This window comes from Cynocephalus volans, chromosome 3 (assembly GCF_027409185.1).
Source record: "Cynocephalus volans isolate mCynVol1 chromosome 3, mCynVol1.pri, whole genome shotgun sequence".
Classification (NCBI taxonomy): Eukaryota; Metazoa; Chordata; class Mammalia; order Dermoptera; family Cynocephalidae; genus Cynocephalus; species Cynocephalus volans.
In genome coordinates this window covers 2,534,506-2,548,287 of record NC_084462.1, presented here as the reverse complement: position 1 = coordinate 2,548,287, position 13,782 = coordinate 2,534,506, and positions in this window count along the sequence as shown.

Sequence of the window (13,782 nt, the reverse complement as noted above, 5' to 3'; positions counted from 1 at the left end):
TAACTGTGCATTTATCCTGGACCCAGCAATACCACTTTCAAATAGGTACTTTAAGGGAAGCGTGTACAAGCCACACATGAGAACATGTCCAAGGATGCCCAGGGCAGCATTATGGATGGGAATGGGAGTGTGGAGTCAACATGGGGTTTATTACTTGGGGGGTTGGTAAGTAAAAGAGACTGGATTCTCCCATGGTGTTCTAGAAGCAATAAATCAGAGTTCTACCTGGTGACACGGAGAGATCATAAAACATAATATCGAGTGGAAAAAGTAGGAACAAAACAAGTCTATAGCACAATTTAAAAGATATAATTTATCTTTCATGTCAATTTAGGAGAAATAATTACACAAAACAAGACTATCTGGTCTATAAGTGTATCCAAGAATGCATGAACATTCAATGTATTGGGGTTTGTCCATGGGTACTGCGGAGGAAATAAGAGTGCTGTCAGAGAATTAAAAGGAAAGATATAAAAGAAAGCAAAATAGACATATGGACAATGACAGAGACAAGAATTGCACCTAACTCTACCCCTTGCAAAAGAATCCATATTAGAGGGTGATCTCATCTCAGAAACCTTCCCCAAACTGAGTCCCCAACACTCCATTCCTCTCTGAGCCACAATCAGTCACTCTCTCCTCTCATTTCCTGCCAATGCCTTCTGCCACCACCACTAAAGCACAATTTCACTAGATTGAGGCCGTGTCCATGGCTGCCTCCCCAACCACAGTAGGAACATTTCAAAGGCAGGAAACAAAGTGCCTCAATTTCCTTGATCTGAGAAGGGATACTATGATAAAAGTATCTACCGTACAGAACTGTTAGAGGATTAAATTAGTTAATTCATGTCCTGTGCTTTGTGCCATGATTCTGGCACATTGCAAGCATGGAATAATTGTTGGTGGCTATTCCTATTATTAATAATATCATTATTATTATTGGGATTGGCCTCATGACATTGGGAGAGGCCTCACCCCAGTTCTTCCTCCTGCAGGAAGACTTTCCTGGTTGTTCCCTATGAAGCTCTGCCTGTACCCGTGGCACCTCCACTATAACCTCTTTCCCAGGTGTGGACACTGCCTGCTCACCTGTTCGTCTCCTCCACTGGGCTGGGAACTCCTCAAGGGCCGGCACCAGACTTGGTTTGACTTAGGTTCCTCAGTGCCTGGCATAGCAGCTGGTATCCCTTGGGCCTCTGAAACCGTCTGCCCACCTGAATGGAATGCAGGCTGGGAGGGCAGATAAGGCAGGTGTATAATTAACGAATATATGGCGGGCTGTATATGATAACAGCTTGGTGACAAGGGTAGAAACCATACATGCTGCGTCCCAATCTGGTGCCAACTCACCTCTTGCCTCTTCCCCTACCACTCCCCTGAGTGCTCCCTGCATTCCAGGCTCCTGGTCAGCACACCTGTCCCAGGAACTACCTACAAGCCTGAGCCTGAACCCAGGTAGGGCCCTCTCCTCAGAACATGCTACCTTCCCCTTCCTCATCCTCACTGGGGCAGGTGACGCTGATGTGTGGGAAACATCCACGACTAAACCATCCCAGAGAACAAAGGATTTCTGATCTTCGTGCAAGTGCTATGGATCCCTCAGCCTCTGATAAAACTTATGGACCCATCTCCAAAATAGGTATTTTTTCTTTTTTTTCTTTTTTTCTTTTTTTTTTGTGGCTGGTCGGTCAAACCCTTGACCTTGGTGTTACAAGGCGGCGCTCTGACCAACTGAGCTAATCGGCCCACCTCCAGAATAGTTTTTTAGGTCAATTTTATTGAGGGATAATCTATGAGCACATTTATAATTTTTGTGTGTATATACTTACACATTTTATATAATATATACATATATAACCCTTATATATGTATATATTAGGGTGCTTCAAAAAATTTGTGGAAAGATTCATATTATCTTTTAATTCTGTTTCTCCACAAACTTTTTGAGGTACCCTCATATATATGAGGTAAAATTCACCCTTTTTCATGTACAGTTCTGAGTTATGACAGATGCTTACAGCTATGTAACCACTGCCACAATCAAGACACAGAACAGATTCATCACCCCTGAAAATTCCCTCACGCCCCTTTGTAGTCAACCCTCCCTCACCCCTAGCCCCTGGCCGTCACTGCTCTGTTTTCTGTCTCTGTAGTTTTGCCTTTCCCAGAATGTCATAGAAATGGAACCATATAGTATATAACCTTCTGAGTCTGGTTTCTTTCATTTAGCATAATGCATTTGAGATTCATCCATGTTCTTGTATGTATCTGTAGTGTGTGCTTTTTCACTGCTGAGTAGTACTCCATTGCACAGATGTACCATAGTTCGTCTGCACATTCCCCAGTTAAAGGATATTTGGCTCGTATTAGCCTTTGGCATGGCAATTATGGATACAGAGTAATGTTAAATATGTAAAATTAATGTGTATTATTTATTATAATGAGATACCACTGCACATCCACCAGAATGGCTAAAATAAACAAAACTGACAAAACCAAGTGTTGGTAAGGATGTGGAGCAACTGGAACTCTCAAACACTACTGGTGGGAATGTACAATGGTACAATCACTGCAATAGGCAGAATAATGACCTCCCAAAGATGTCCTCATCCTAGTCCCTGAAGCCTGTGAATATGTGACCTGACATGGCAAAAAGGAGTTTGCAGATGTAATTCAGTTAAGGATCCTGAAGTGGAGCAATTATCCTGGACTATCTGGATGGGCCCAATGTAATCACAAGGTCCTTATAAGAGTCAGAGAAAGAGATGAAATGAAGAAAGCAGTGTGAGAGTGACACAATGGAGATTTGAAGATGTGACACTGATGGCTTTGAAGATGGAGGAAGGGGCCACAAACCACACAATGCAGGTGGCTTCCAGAAGCTGGAAAAGGCCAGGAAACAGATTCTCCCCTAGAGCCTCCAGAAGGAACGCAGCTCTGCTGACACTTTGATTTTAATGCAGTGAAACCCATTTTGAACTCTGATCTCCAGAACTATAAGATAATAAGTTTGTGTGGTTTTAAGCCACTAAGGTTGTGTAATTTTGATACAGCAAGCAGAGGAAATGAACACAACGGCTTTGGAAAGTAATTTGGTAGTTTATAGGTATTATTTATTTATTTATTTATTTATTTATTTATTTATAATTATTTTTAAAATTTGGGGGCTTTTTTTTTTTTTGTCTTTTTTTTTCATGACCGGCACTCAGCCAGTCAGTGCACCGGCCTTTCCCATATAGGATCCGAACCCGCGGCGGGGGCGTCGCTGCGCTCCCAGCGCTGCACTCTCCCGAGTGCGCCACGGGCTCGGCCCTTGGGGCAGTTTCTTATAAAACTATTATATATATTATATAATAGTGTGTGCATATATATATTATATGTGTAATATGTATATGTTATGACCCAGCAATCCTACTCCTAGGTATTTACCGGAGAGAAATTAAAACATATGTCCACAAAAAGACTTGTATGTGAATATTCATAGTAGCCTAAACATAACAAATTGGGTCAATAATAAGACATAACTTTGTACTGTTGTTGTAAGATTGCATGAGATAAAACATGTCAAGTGCTTAGAAATGTGTCAGGCACGTAGTAAGTGCTTTATGATTGGTAGCTATTATTATTGTTAACTATAGCATCATATTATTAATTAATACAAATAATATATTGTTGTAGTAATAATAATAACTGACCTGTCTGTGTATCAGTTAGGAAATATATTGCAATGGGCCAAGCCCATGGCGCACTCAGGAGAGTGTGGTGCTGATAACACCAAAGCCATGGGTTCGGATCCCATATAGGGATAGCCAGTTAGCTCACTGGGTGAGCGTGGTACTGACAACACCAAGTCAAGGGTTAAGATCCACTTGCCAGTCATCTTTTAGAAAAAAAAAAAAAAGGAAATATATTGTATTAAGTAAAAAAAAAAACCCAACTAACAGCTAGCTTACTGAGTGTATTAGTTTTCTAGGGTTGCCATCACAAAGTACCACCAATTGGGTGGCTTAAATAAGAAAGATTTATTTTCTTGTAATACTGTAAGCTAGAAGTCCAAGATCAAGGTGTCAGCAGGGTTGGTTTCTCCTGAGGCCTCTCTCCTTGTTTTGTAGATGTCCATCTGCTCCCTGGGTCCTCACATGGTCTTCCCTCTGTGCGTGTCTATGTCCTGATCTCTTCTTATAAAGACACCAATCTTATTGGATTAAGGCCCACCCATGTGACCTCACTTTAACTTAATTACCTCCTGAAAGAGCCTATATCCAAAAACAGTCACATTTTGAAGTACTGGGAGTTAGGACCTCCACATACGAATCTGAAGGGGTGGGCACACTTCAGCCCGTAACACTGAAGAAGGAGGCTGATGGTAGACGGGGTGGGAAAGACTCTCCCTGCCTCGTTCTGGTGTTTTATTCTAGAGGGGACAAACGTAACTAGAATAACACCCCTGGTTTCTCCGTGGCCCTCATTTGCCCCTCGTCAGTTGAAAAGTAGGATTCAATGTGGTTGGTGAGTTTGGGCTGACCGAGGATGTACCCAGATCCTAGAGGACGATATTTCTTTACTTTTCCCCTGAGGTCTCCTTTTGGTCTATACAGAATGCAACTCTAAAGGATACCTGCAAAATTAAATTAAAAGTAAAATAAAATAATAAAAATAATGAAATGAGATGAGATTAAAGGAATTTTGGGAGTTCTCTCTCCTTTTTTAAAAAATTTATTTTTTTTCTTTCGGCAGCAGGCCAGTAATAAAAATTAATTTTTATACATACTTACCTATACATACTTTGTATATAAGTTTTCTATACTTTGTATACAGTTCCATATACTTTGTATATATTTGCATATACTTTGAATTCATTTGCATATACTTTGTGTACAATTCCATAAAATTAATGTCATCAGGAGTGAATTCATGTTCTCCTTTTTGACTTTGTGGCCTGCTATTTGATAAAATGTCTTCAAGTGTTTGGGAATTTTGGCTTTGGGGATTCATTTTGATTGGGAGTGTTTATCCATTTTTATGTTATTTCTTTCCTTCTTTCTCCCTATGCTCCCTCTGTTCTCACCTCTTCTTGTCTAGTGATATTTGGATTACCTCTACGGTCCCCCCAGAGCCATAGAGGCATAGAGGCCCTCACCCAGCTTCTATAATGGATTTGGGAAGGTTCTTGCCCTGCAGTTCTATTGAAGTGGTCTCAGACTGAGTCACTGGCAAGCAGGCAGCTGCATCTCAGTTTTGGACACAGGCTAGGTCTATATCCACTTTTCTTCCTAAGTTCACAGCTTCTTCTAAGCAATAGCCCAGGACCATATAGTACCACATTTCTAAATATTTAAGAATTACAAACTTTTATGCATTTCTGGTGAGAATGTAAAATGGCACAGCCGCTGTTGAAAACAATATGGCAATTCCTCAAAGAAATTAAATATAGAATCACAATGTGATCCAGCATATACCCAAAAGAACTGAAAGCAAAGACTCAGACAGGTATGTGTACACCCATGTTCACAGAAGCATTATTCACAATAGCCAAAAAGTGGGAGCAATCCAAGTGTCCACCAACAGATGAAGAGAGAAACAAAAAGAGGTCTACACATGCAATGGAATATTATTCAGCCTTACAAAGGAAGAAAATTCGGACACATGCTACTTCACGGATAAACCTTGAAGTCATTATGCTGAGTGAAATAAGTTTGTCACAGAAGGACAAGTACTTATTATTCTACTTAGATGAGTACTTAGAATAGTCAAATTTATAGAGACAGAAAAGAGAACGGTGGTTGCCAAGGGCTGGGACAGGAGGAATGGGAGTTGTTGCCTAATAGATTTTCAGTTTTGCACATCTCTCAGCATTGGACAGATCATCTAGGCAACAAATCAACAGAGTGACCATTATTCTTTCAGAAGGAGAGAAGAAATCTAGGGTGATCAGTGGTGAGAGGGGGTGAGGGAGAGGGGGATGGGTACAGATTGGGCAAGGGGCATAAAGAATAGTACGATTTCTAACAATATACATACTAATAATATTGATTTGATCAACATATGTCAACACCGAATCCCAAAAATATGTATAATCAATTACGATTCAATAAAATAAAATTTTAAAAATTTTAAAAAATAAAGAATTTCAGTATTGTGAGATGTGAACAGTTCTGGAGATGGTTGGGTGCGAGAGTTGCATAACAACATGAATTCACTTAATGCCACAGAACTGCACATTTCAAAAATGGTTAAAATGGTAAATTATATGATATGTATATTTAATCACAATTTAAAAAAATAAATCAAGCTAGCAATTTTGTTAAATTAAGTACGTTCTGTCTTGTTACCTTGACATATATACCTTCATTGCAACAAAATTTTGAAATACTGGATGGATTTGTTTGGTTATTATGAAGTAGCAAAATAGCAATGATTGCTTATTATTATTATTATTATTGCACTCTGATGATGGGGGGTGGGCAATGACTGGATGAGTAACAAAATAAAGCAGCACCCAGCACACAAATGAAAATAATATGAGGAATAGTCGAGGACATCAAAATGTTCCTCAGCTCTCATATCCACAGTTGTGAGTACCCACAGAACCAAAAATTGGAACAAGAAGAAAAACAAGAATTAGTGAACATCACTACTAGGAAATAATACTTCGCAGTGCAATAAACTCTTACATTCATGCTATCTGGGTGGAGGATTGGACAAGTTAGTTATCTTGACTTTCCTCTTACTTAAGAACTTCAATGTCTAAAACCCTCTCTTCACTCCAAAACAGCATCGATCTCAATATCAGCATAACCCCAAAACCTCTTGGCATTTGGGTACAGACTTTATTTCAAGGATGTAGTTCAAAAGCTGTGCAGCTACATTACCCTGGGGCCTGAATGGTATTCGTCACGAGTGTAGATGTTTACGGATCCCAGTCATGCTGTGTCCACCCTGAGCACCAGATCCTGAGTGACAAAGGTGCCCGTGTGTCCTTTAATTAGTTTATTTTGTGTATGTTTGTTATAAGAGAGGGCTTCTAAAACACAGGTCCTGGGCAAGGGTTCCAGTGGCCGAGGTCTATGAGCGGCACAGCACACGATACTATATCTTAAAGATTTCTCTGTTGGTACATGCTTATTTTTCTCATTAAAAAAAAAAAAAACTATTGAACAAAATTTCATAACACAGATGTTTTATAGCTTATTTTATTTATATATTTATTTTTATTGAATGGCCAATCCTTTCCCCACTGATTTTTATTTTATTTTATTTTAACTTTTTACTATCAAAAATTAAATACATATACAATGAAACTGGCTACAGCAACCAACAACTCACGGCCAGTCTTATTTTATTTGTACCCCCCACCCACTTTCTGCCTTCCCCCTGGATTATTCTGAGCAAATCCCAGTTTCATAACATTCGTCTGTATATATTTCAGTATATGTCTCTAAAAGGTAAGAACTCTTTTATAAAAGACATAACTGCAGTATATAATCACATTTTAAAAATCAATAATAATTCTTTAATATGATCAAACATTAAACATGTTTAAATTTCTCCAATTCTTTCTCCCTCCCTCTTTTTTTCTTATAATTGATTTGTTTACATCAGCATCCAAACCAGTTCTGCTTGTTGCATTGGTTGCCATATCAGCTGTCTCTTAAGTTTCTTTTAATCTATTGGTTCCCCCTTCATCAATTTTTCCCCCTTTACCCCATAAAGTTTCCCCAGGTCTGGATTTCACGGCTCCATTGCAGTAGTGTCGCTCCCATTTCTTCTGGCCTGTAGAGTTTCTGTTGAGAAGTCTGCTGTTAGTCTGCGAGGGGCTCCCTTATGGGTAACTTGACACTTTTCTCGTGCCTCTTGTAAGATTCTGTCTTTGCCTTTGAGCTTTGCCAGTTGGACTATAATGTGTCTTGGAGAGGATCCTTTTGGGTTGAATCTGTCTGGGCATCTTTGAGCCTCCTGGGTCTGAAGGTTCGTGTCTCTCCCTATACCTGAGAAGTTTCCCATTATTATTTCCTTGAATAGGTTTTCCAAGCCTTTTCCTTTCTCCTCCCTTTCTGGAACACACATGATTCTAATGTTTACGAGCTTCAGTTTATCTGGTATCTCTCTTAGATTTTCTTCATTTTTTAAAATTCTTTTTTCCTTTTTTTGTCCACTTGAGTTATTTCAAAAAGACTATCTTCAAGAGCAGAAATTCTTTCTTCTGCTTGTTCTGTCCTGCCGCTTAAGCTCTAGGTTATGTTTTTTATCTTGTTGAGTGAATCTTTCAGTTCCATGAGTTCTGCTACATTTTCTTAAAGATATTAATCTCTTCGTAAATTTCCTCCTTCATATCCCGGGGTTTTTTTTTTTTTTTTTTTTTTTCTCTTTTCATTATGTCGTCTGAGTCTTCTTGTATCTCAGTGAGTTTCCTTAAGATTGTCGCTCAGAATTCCTTTTCAGTGATTTCAAGGGTTTCCTGCTCTACAGGGCCTGGTGTTTGAGAATGACTGTATTCTTTTGGTGTCATATTCTCTTGGATTTTCATATTTCTGGTATCTCTACATTGATGTTCAGTCATCTGGTAGAGCAGTTGCTTCTTCTATTACTCTGGAGTGGGCTCTGAGGAGGCTGTGGCTACTGCTGTGCTGGCGAGCTGCTTTTGTGGCAGCTGTGGTTGTGGTGGTGGCCGTGGTGGGCCACCCATACGGAAGTGGTATTTGGGCATGCCCCTTGCCTGCTTCTGGGTGGTGGGGGCTGTCCTTGGCTCCTGCCTAGGACCCTGGGTATGCTGCTTGCCTGCTTCTGGGTCATAGTTTATTTTAAACAATCCACAGTTGATGAGTTGGCAAACATTTAGATTTTTTTTTCCAGTATTTTGCTCTTATAGACAAGGAAATGGAAAACAAAAAAGAATGTTTTCATACATGCCTCTTTATGAGTGCAGGCCAATATTTTTTCGCTAGGATGGACGCTAGTAAGTAGTACTGCTGGGTCTTAGGGGGTCTGCCTTTTTTCCTAACACTCTATTATGGAATGTTTCAAGCATATAGAAAATTTGAAGGAAAAAGAAAAAAAAACAATAAGAAGTGTGCAGTGGGCACCCATGTAGCCACTGGCTGGGTTCTACAATAGTTAACATTCTGCCGTATTTGCTTATTATATGTGCATCCATTTATTCTTCTGTCTCAGTGGTTCTGAACTAGGGAAAAATTCATCCCCTGGGGGGCATTTGGCAATGTCTGAAAACGATTATTGTCATAACCTGTCGCAGGGGAGTGCTACTGGCATTTAGTGAGTAGAGGACGTCATCAACATTCTACATTTTAAGGCCAACCCCCTTCCCCATAAGAAAGAATTCTCTGGCCCCAAATGTCAATAATGCCAAAGTTGAGAAACTCTGCAGTCTATCCGCTTATTAGAGTAATACGCAGACATCAGTATGCTTAAGTCCTAAACACTTTATCACACACATTACTAACTCAAGCTCAATATCTATTTACAGCCTCTCCCCCGTTTTGAGATAAAATTGTACTGTGAGATGCACAGTCCTTAAGTATATTATTAGATGAGTTTTTACAAATGTATATACCTGACCATAAAAAATATAGAACATTCCCAGGGCCGGCCCGTGGCTCACTCGGGAGAGTGTGGTGCTGATAACACCAAGGCCACGGGTTTGGATCAGCAGAAATTTATTATCTTAAGTTCTGGAACTCAGATGTCCAAAATGAGTTTTCCAGGGTTGTGTTCCTTCTGGAGGCTCTGAAAGAGAATTAGTTTCCATTCCTTTTGCAGCTTCAAGAGGCTGCCTGTATTCCTTGGCTCGTGGCCTCATCACTCTTACCTCTTCTTCTGTTGTTACTTCTCCTTCTCTGACTCTAACCCAGCTGCCTCCCTCTTAGAAGGATAAAATAATCCAAGATCATCTTCCCATCTCAAGATCCTTAACTTAATCACACCTGCAAAGTCCCTTCTGCCATATAAGGCAACATAGTCACAGGTTCTGAGGGTTAGGGTGTGGACATCTTTGGGGGCTTTTATTCTGCCTACCTTTTATTTGGGGGATGGAGCTGTAATTCTGCCTTCCTCGTCAACATTTAGCATTGTCAGTCCTTTTAATATTAGCCATGGTGATAGGTGTGTCTCACCGAGGTTTCAGTTTGCTTTTCCCTGATGACTAAGGGGTTGAGCATTTTTTTTATATGATAATTGGCCATTTGTATTTCTTCCGTCGTTAAGTGTCTGTTTAGATCTTTTGACCATATCTTAATCGGGTTGTTTGTCTTTTTATAACTGAGTTCCAGGAGGGACATGTGCATTTTTTATTTGACGGTCACCACCAAATTGTCCTCTACATTCAGTTCCAATGTACACTCCCATCATCCACGTAGAAAGTTTCCAAATTGCCCCTTTTAAAAATTCTTCTCTCCCTCTCATCTGTCCTTCTATCTCCTGCTACCTCAGTAGTCCTTGAGGCTTTGTGCCTTTGGGGATAACATGGCAAATTTTTATACTTCCTGGGGAGTAGTCTGAGCTGTAGAACATCAGTGTTCAATATAGTAACCACTAGTCACACAAGGCTGTTTAAATTTAAGCGAATTAAAATAAAATAAGATTCAAAATTCAGTTCCCAAGTCTACTAGCCATATTTTAAGTGATTAGTAGCCACATGATGCTGGTGGCTACCGTGTTGGCAGCACAGACATTCCAAATTTCCATCCTCATGGGAAGTTCTGGAAGTCCTTGCAGAGAAACCAATTTATCTTGTAGTCTCTTGCAGTGACTGCCTTTCCTAAAATTACACAGATGTATTATTATGCTAAACAACTGCCTTTCCACTGGGGGTGAGAAAAAGAAGAAATAAAGGAGAGGAGAGAATGAGAAAAAAACCATCCAACCATAATAATAATAATTGTCTGGCACTTCGTAAGTACTCATTACATTTTTTTAAAAAAAATACACACACAACTATCATTTAATGAGTATTTACTGAGTGCCAGGTACTTTCTTGACTACATTATCTGACATATGTTTATTCCCAGAGAAACAGGGGGAGCGAGAGAGAAAGATAGTCATGCCAATCCCTTTCTTTTCCAAACAGCAGAGGGATTAACTCTTTAAACTACACTCACCTCTTGGGGCCAGCCATCTGGGAAGGAAATCTCTCTGAATTGTGTCATGCACTTATGCTAAAACAGGGCTCATTATCTTTCCTGCCAAACCTGCTCTAACACCCACATTTTCCCTCTTGGTAAATGGCTTCTCCATATATCCAGTCATCTAGGTTAGGGACGGGGCACCATCCTTACTGCTTCTCTTCTCCTTATTCAACCCCCGCAGACGGGCCTTCCTGCTCCCTGTCTCTGCCCCAAGCCCTCCTCTCATCCACATGGCCACAGCCTTGATCGAAGCCTCTTCCTCTCCCACCTGGACCCTTGCCCCAGCCTCCTCCCAGGCCTCCAGGTTCTCCCCTCCAGCCCACCCCCTACACATTCCCAGAGGGTCTTTCTACACCCAAAACTGACCTTGTCCATCCCACCTCACAGCCCTCCCATGGCTCCCCTGTACTTCTAAGACAACAGCCCAGCCCTTCAGCTTGGTATTGTAAATGGTCTCTTTGATCTCAGCATGAGCACAGCTCCCTTTACCTAGAATTCCCTACTCCCTTTCCCTGGTGAACTCTCACTCATCCTTTAACATCCAACTCAAATACTCTCCTCTTCCAGGAAGCCTTCCCTGACCCTCCAGAGAGGTCAGTACACACCGTCCCCTAAATCCCTGCAGTACCGTTCAAGACCCGGGTCACCCACTGGTCTCTCTCTGCTGTGAGTTTCTGACCACCAGTCAGTCTTCCTTTTGAGAATGTAACCTCCCAGAGGGGAAAAGTTTTACTCGTGTGGGTCACCACAACATCTTGGACAGGGCCTGACACACAGTAGATGCTCGGTGAATGTGTGTTGGGGAAAAAACAGTGAATAACAGTCAACATCAAAAGAATCTTGTACAAGAACTGGTAAGTTTATAGAGGAGAAACAAGGAAGACAGCCCTATAAGCAAGTGATCGAAACTAATATCACCAGTAATGGTACCAACCAATGTCAGGGGCGTCCTGATACCATCCAGCAAGGAAGACATGGCATCACTTCCATAGTGTTCCTGTCCAAAGTGCATAACCTGAACCTAATCATAAGGAAAACATCAGACAAACCCAAGTTGAGGGACATTCTAAAAAATAAATGGCCAGTACTCAAAAGAGTCAAGGTCATAAAAGTTAAAGAAAGACTGAAGAGCTGTGACAGATTGGAGGAGATTAAGGAGATATGACAACTAAATGCAGTGTGGGATCTTGGATTGATCCTGAGTCAGAAAAAGGACATGAATGGGAATATTAGTGAAATCTGATAAAGATCTAAAAATTAGTTCATAGGAATGTTACAATGTTAATTTCATGGTTTTGATCATTTTACTGTGATTAAGTAATGTGTGAACATTCAGAGAAGCTTGGGTGAAGGGTACGTGGGAATTCCTTGCACTATTTTCGCAACTTCTTAGTAACGCCTGAAATTATTTCAAAATGAAAAGTTAAAAGAAAACGAGCCATGTGTGGAAAAACTTCACATGTGCCATATTTCTTTAACCCTCTCAGCATCATTATCTCAATTTCACCAACATGAAAACAGGCTCAGAGAGAAATAATTAAGGGACAGAGCTGGGACTTGAACCCATGTCAGCCTGGTTCCACTGCTTGGATATTTAAGAATTCAACACAATTTTTTTGAGCACTTGGCCAAGCATTGTTCCATGTCTGTCCTCCTGGATCTCAACTTCTAGAGAGGGAGACAATGAACAAGTAAACAATATAATGTAATATCATATAATATAATGTCATGTGGTGATGTTTTTTAAATGCTGAGCCAGGGGATAAAGAGGACTTAGGAAAGGGATGAACTCTGAGGGTAGGAAATGAAGGAACAGGGAAGGCAGAAGTTTTAAGCCTCTGAGCCTTGGCTACCTGCTTCCCTTCTTGGTGCCTCTAAGTCTGTACTGTCGTCTATGAGGCTCTATTCCCTCCCACAGGTGTCATAATTAGTTGAACCTTCTCTTGACTCAGGGCTGTTATCACAAATATTGGTCATTAAACCTATGGTTATTGAGCAATATGCTCCGACCAGGGATTCTCACAGTTTAATGTGTTCAGTAAATGTGTCAGGAAAAAAACAGTTAATAATAATAATTAACATCAAATGAGCCCTGTGTAAAAAGTAGTTACTTTACAGAGGAGAAACTGGGCAGACAGCACGTTAAGCAAAGGACCACAGTTAGTAACCCTAGTAATGGGACCCACCGACCTCAGGGGCCTCCTGACGTTGTGCACTGAGAAGGACACGGCATCACTCGCAGGGTTAACAGGAATGTCGTGAGGGATCTTGTTCAAATGCAGATTCTGATTCATGGGGGCTGGGGCGGGGCTGGGGTTTGTTATTTCTCATAAGCTCCCGGAAGACGCCGATGCTTCTACTCCATGGACGAAATTTTGACCAGCAAGACCACGGCTTCTTAAACTGAAGCAAACCTGAAAATCACCCGGAGGACTTGGTGGAATGTAGATTCACTGTGCTCCACCTCAGACTCTCTCTCGGGAGCCGTCCTGGGCAGAGTTTGGCTCCTCAGTTCTTCCACCCTCTTTGTGATCAATTCCCTATATTCAATGATCTCCTGTTGTTTGCCTGGCCAGACCCAGACAGAGACACACATCTGGAACTAAGAGGGGAGAGTGGGCATAGGTCAAATGTGCTCAAG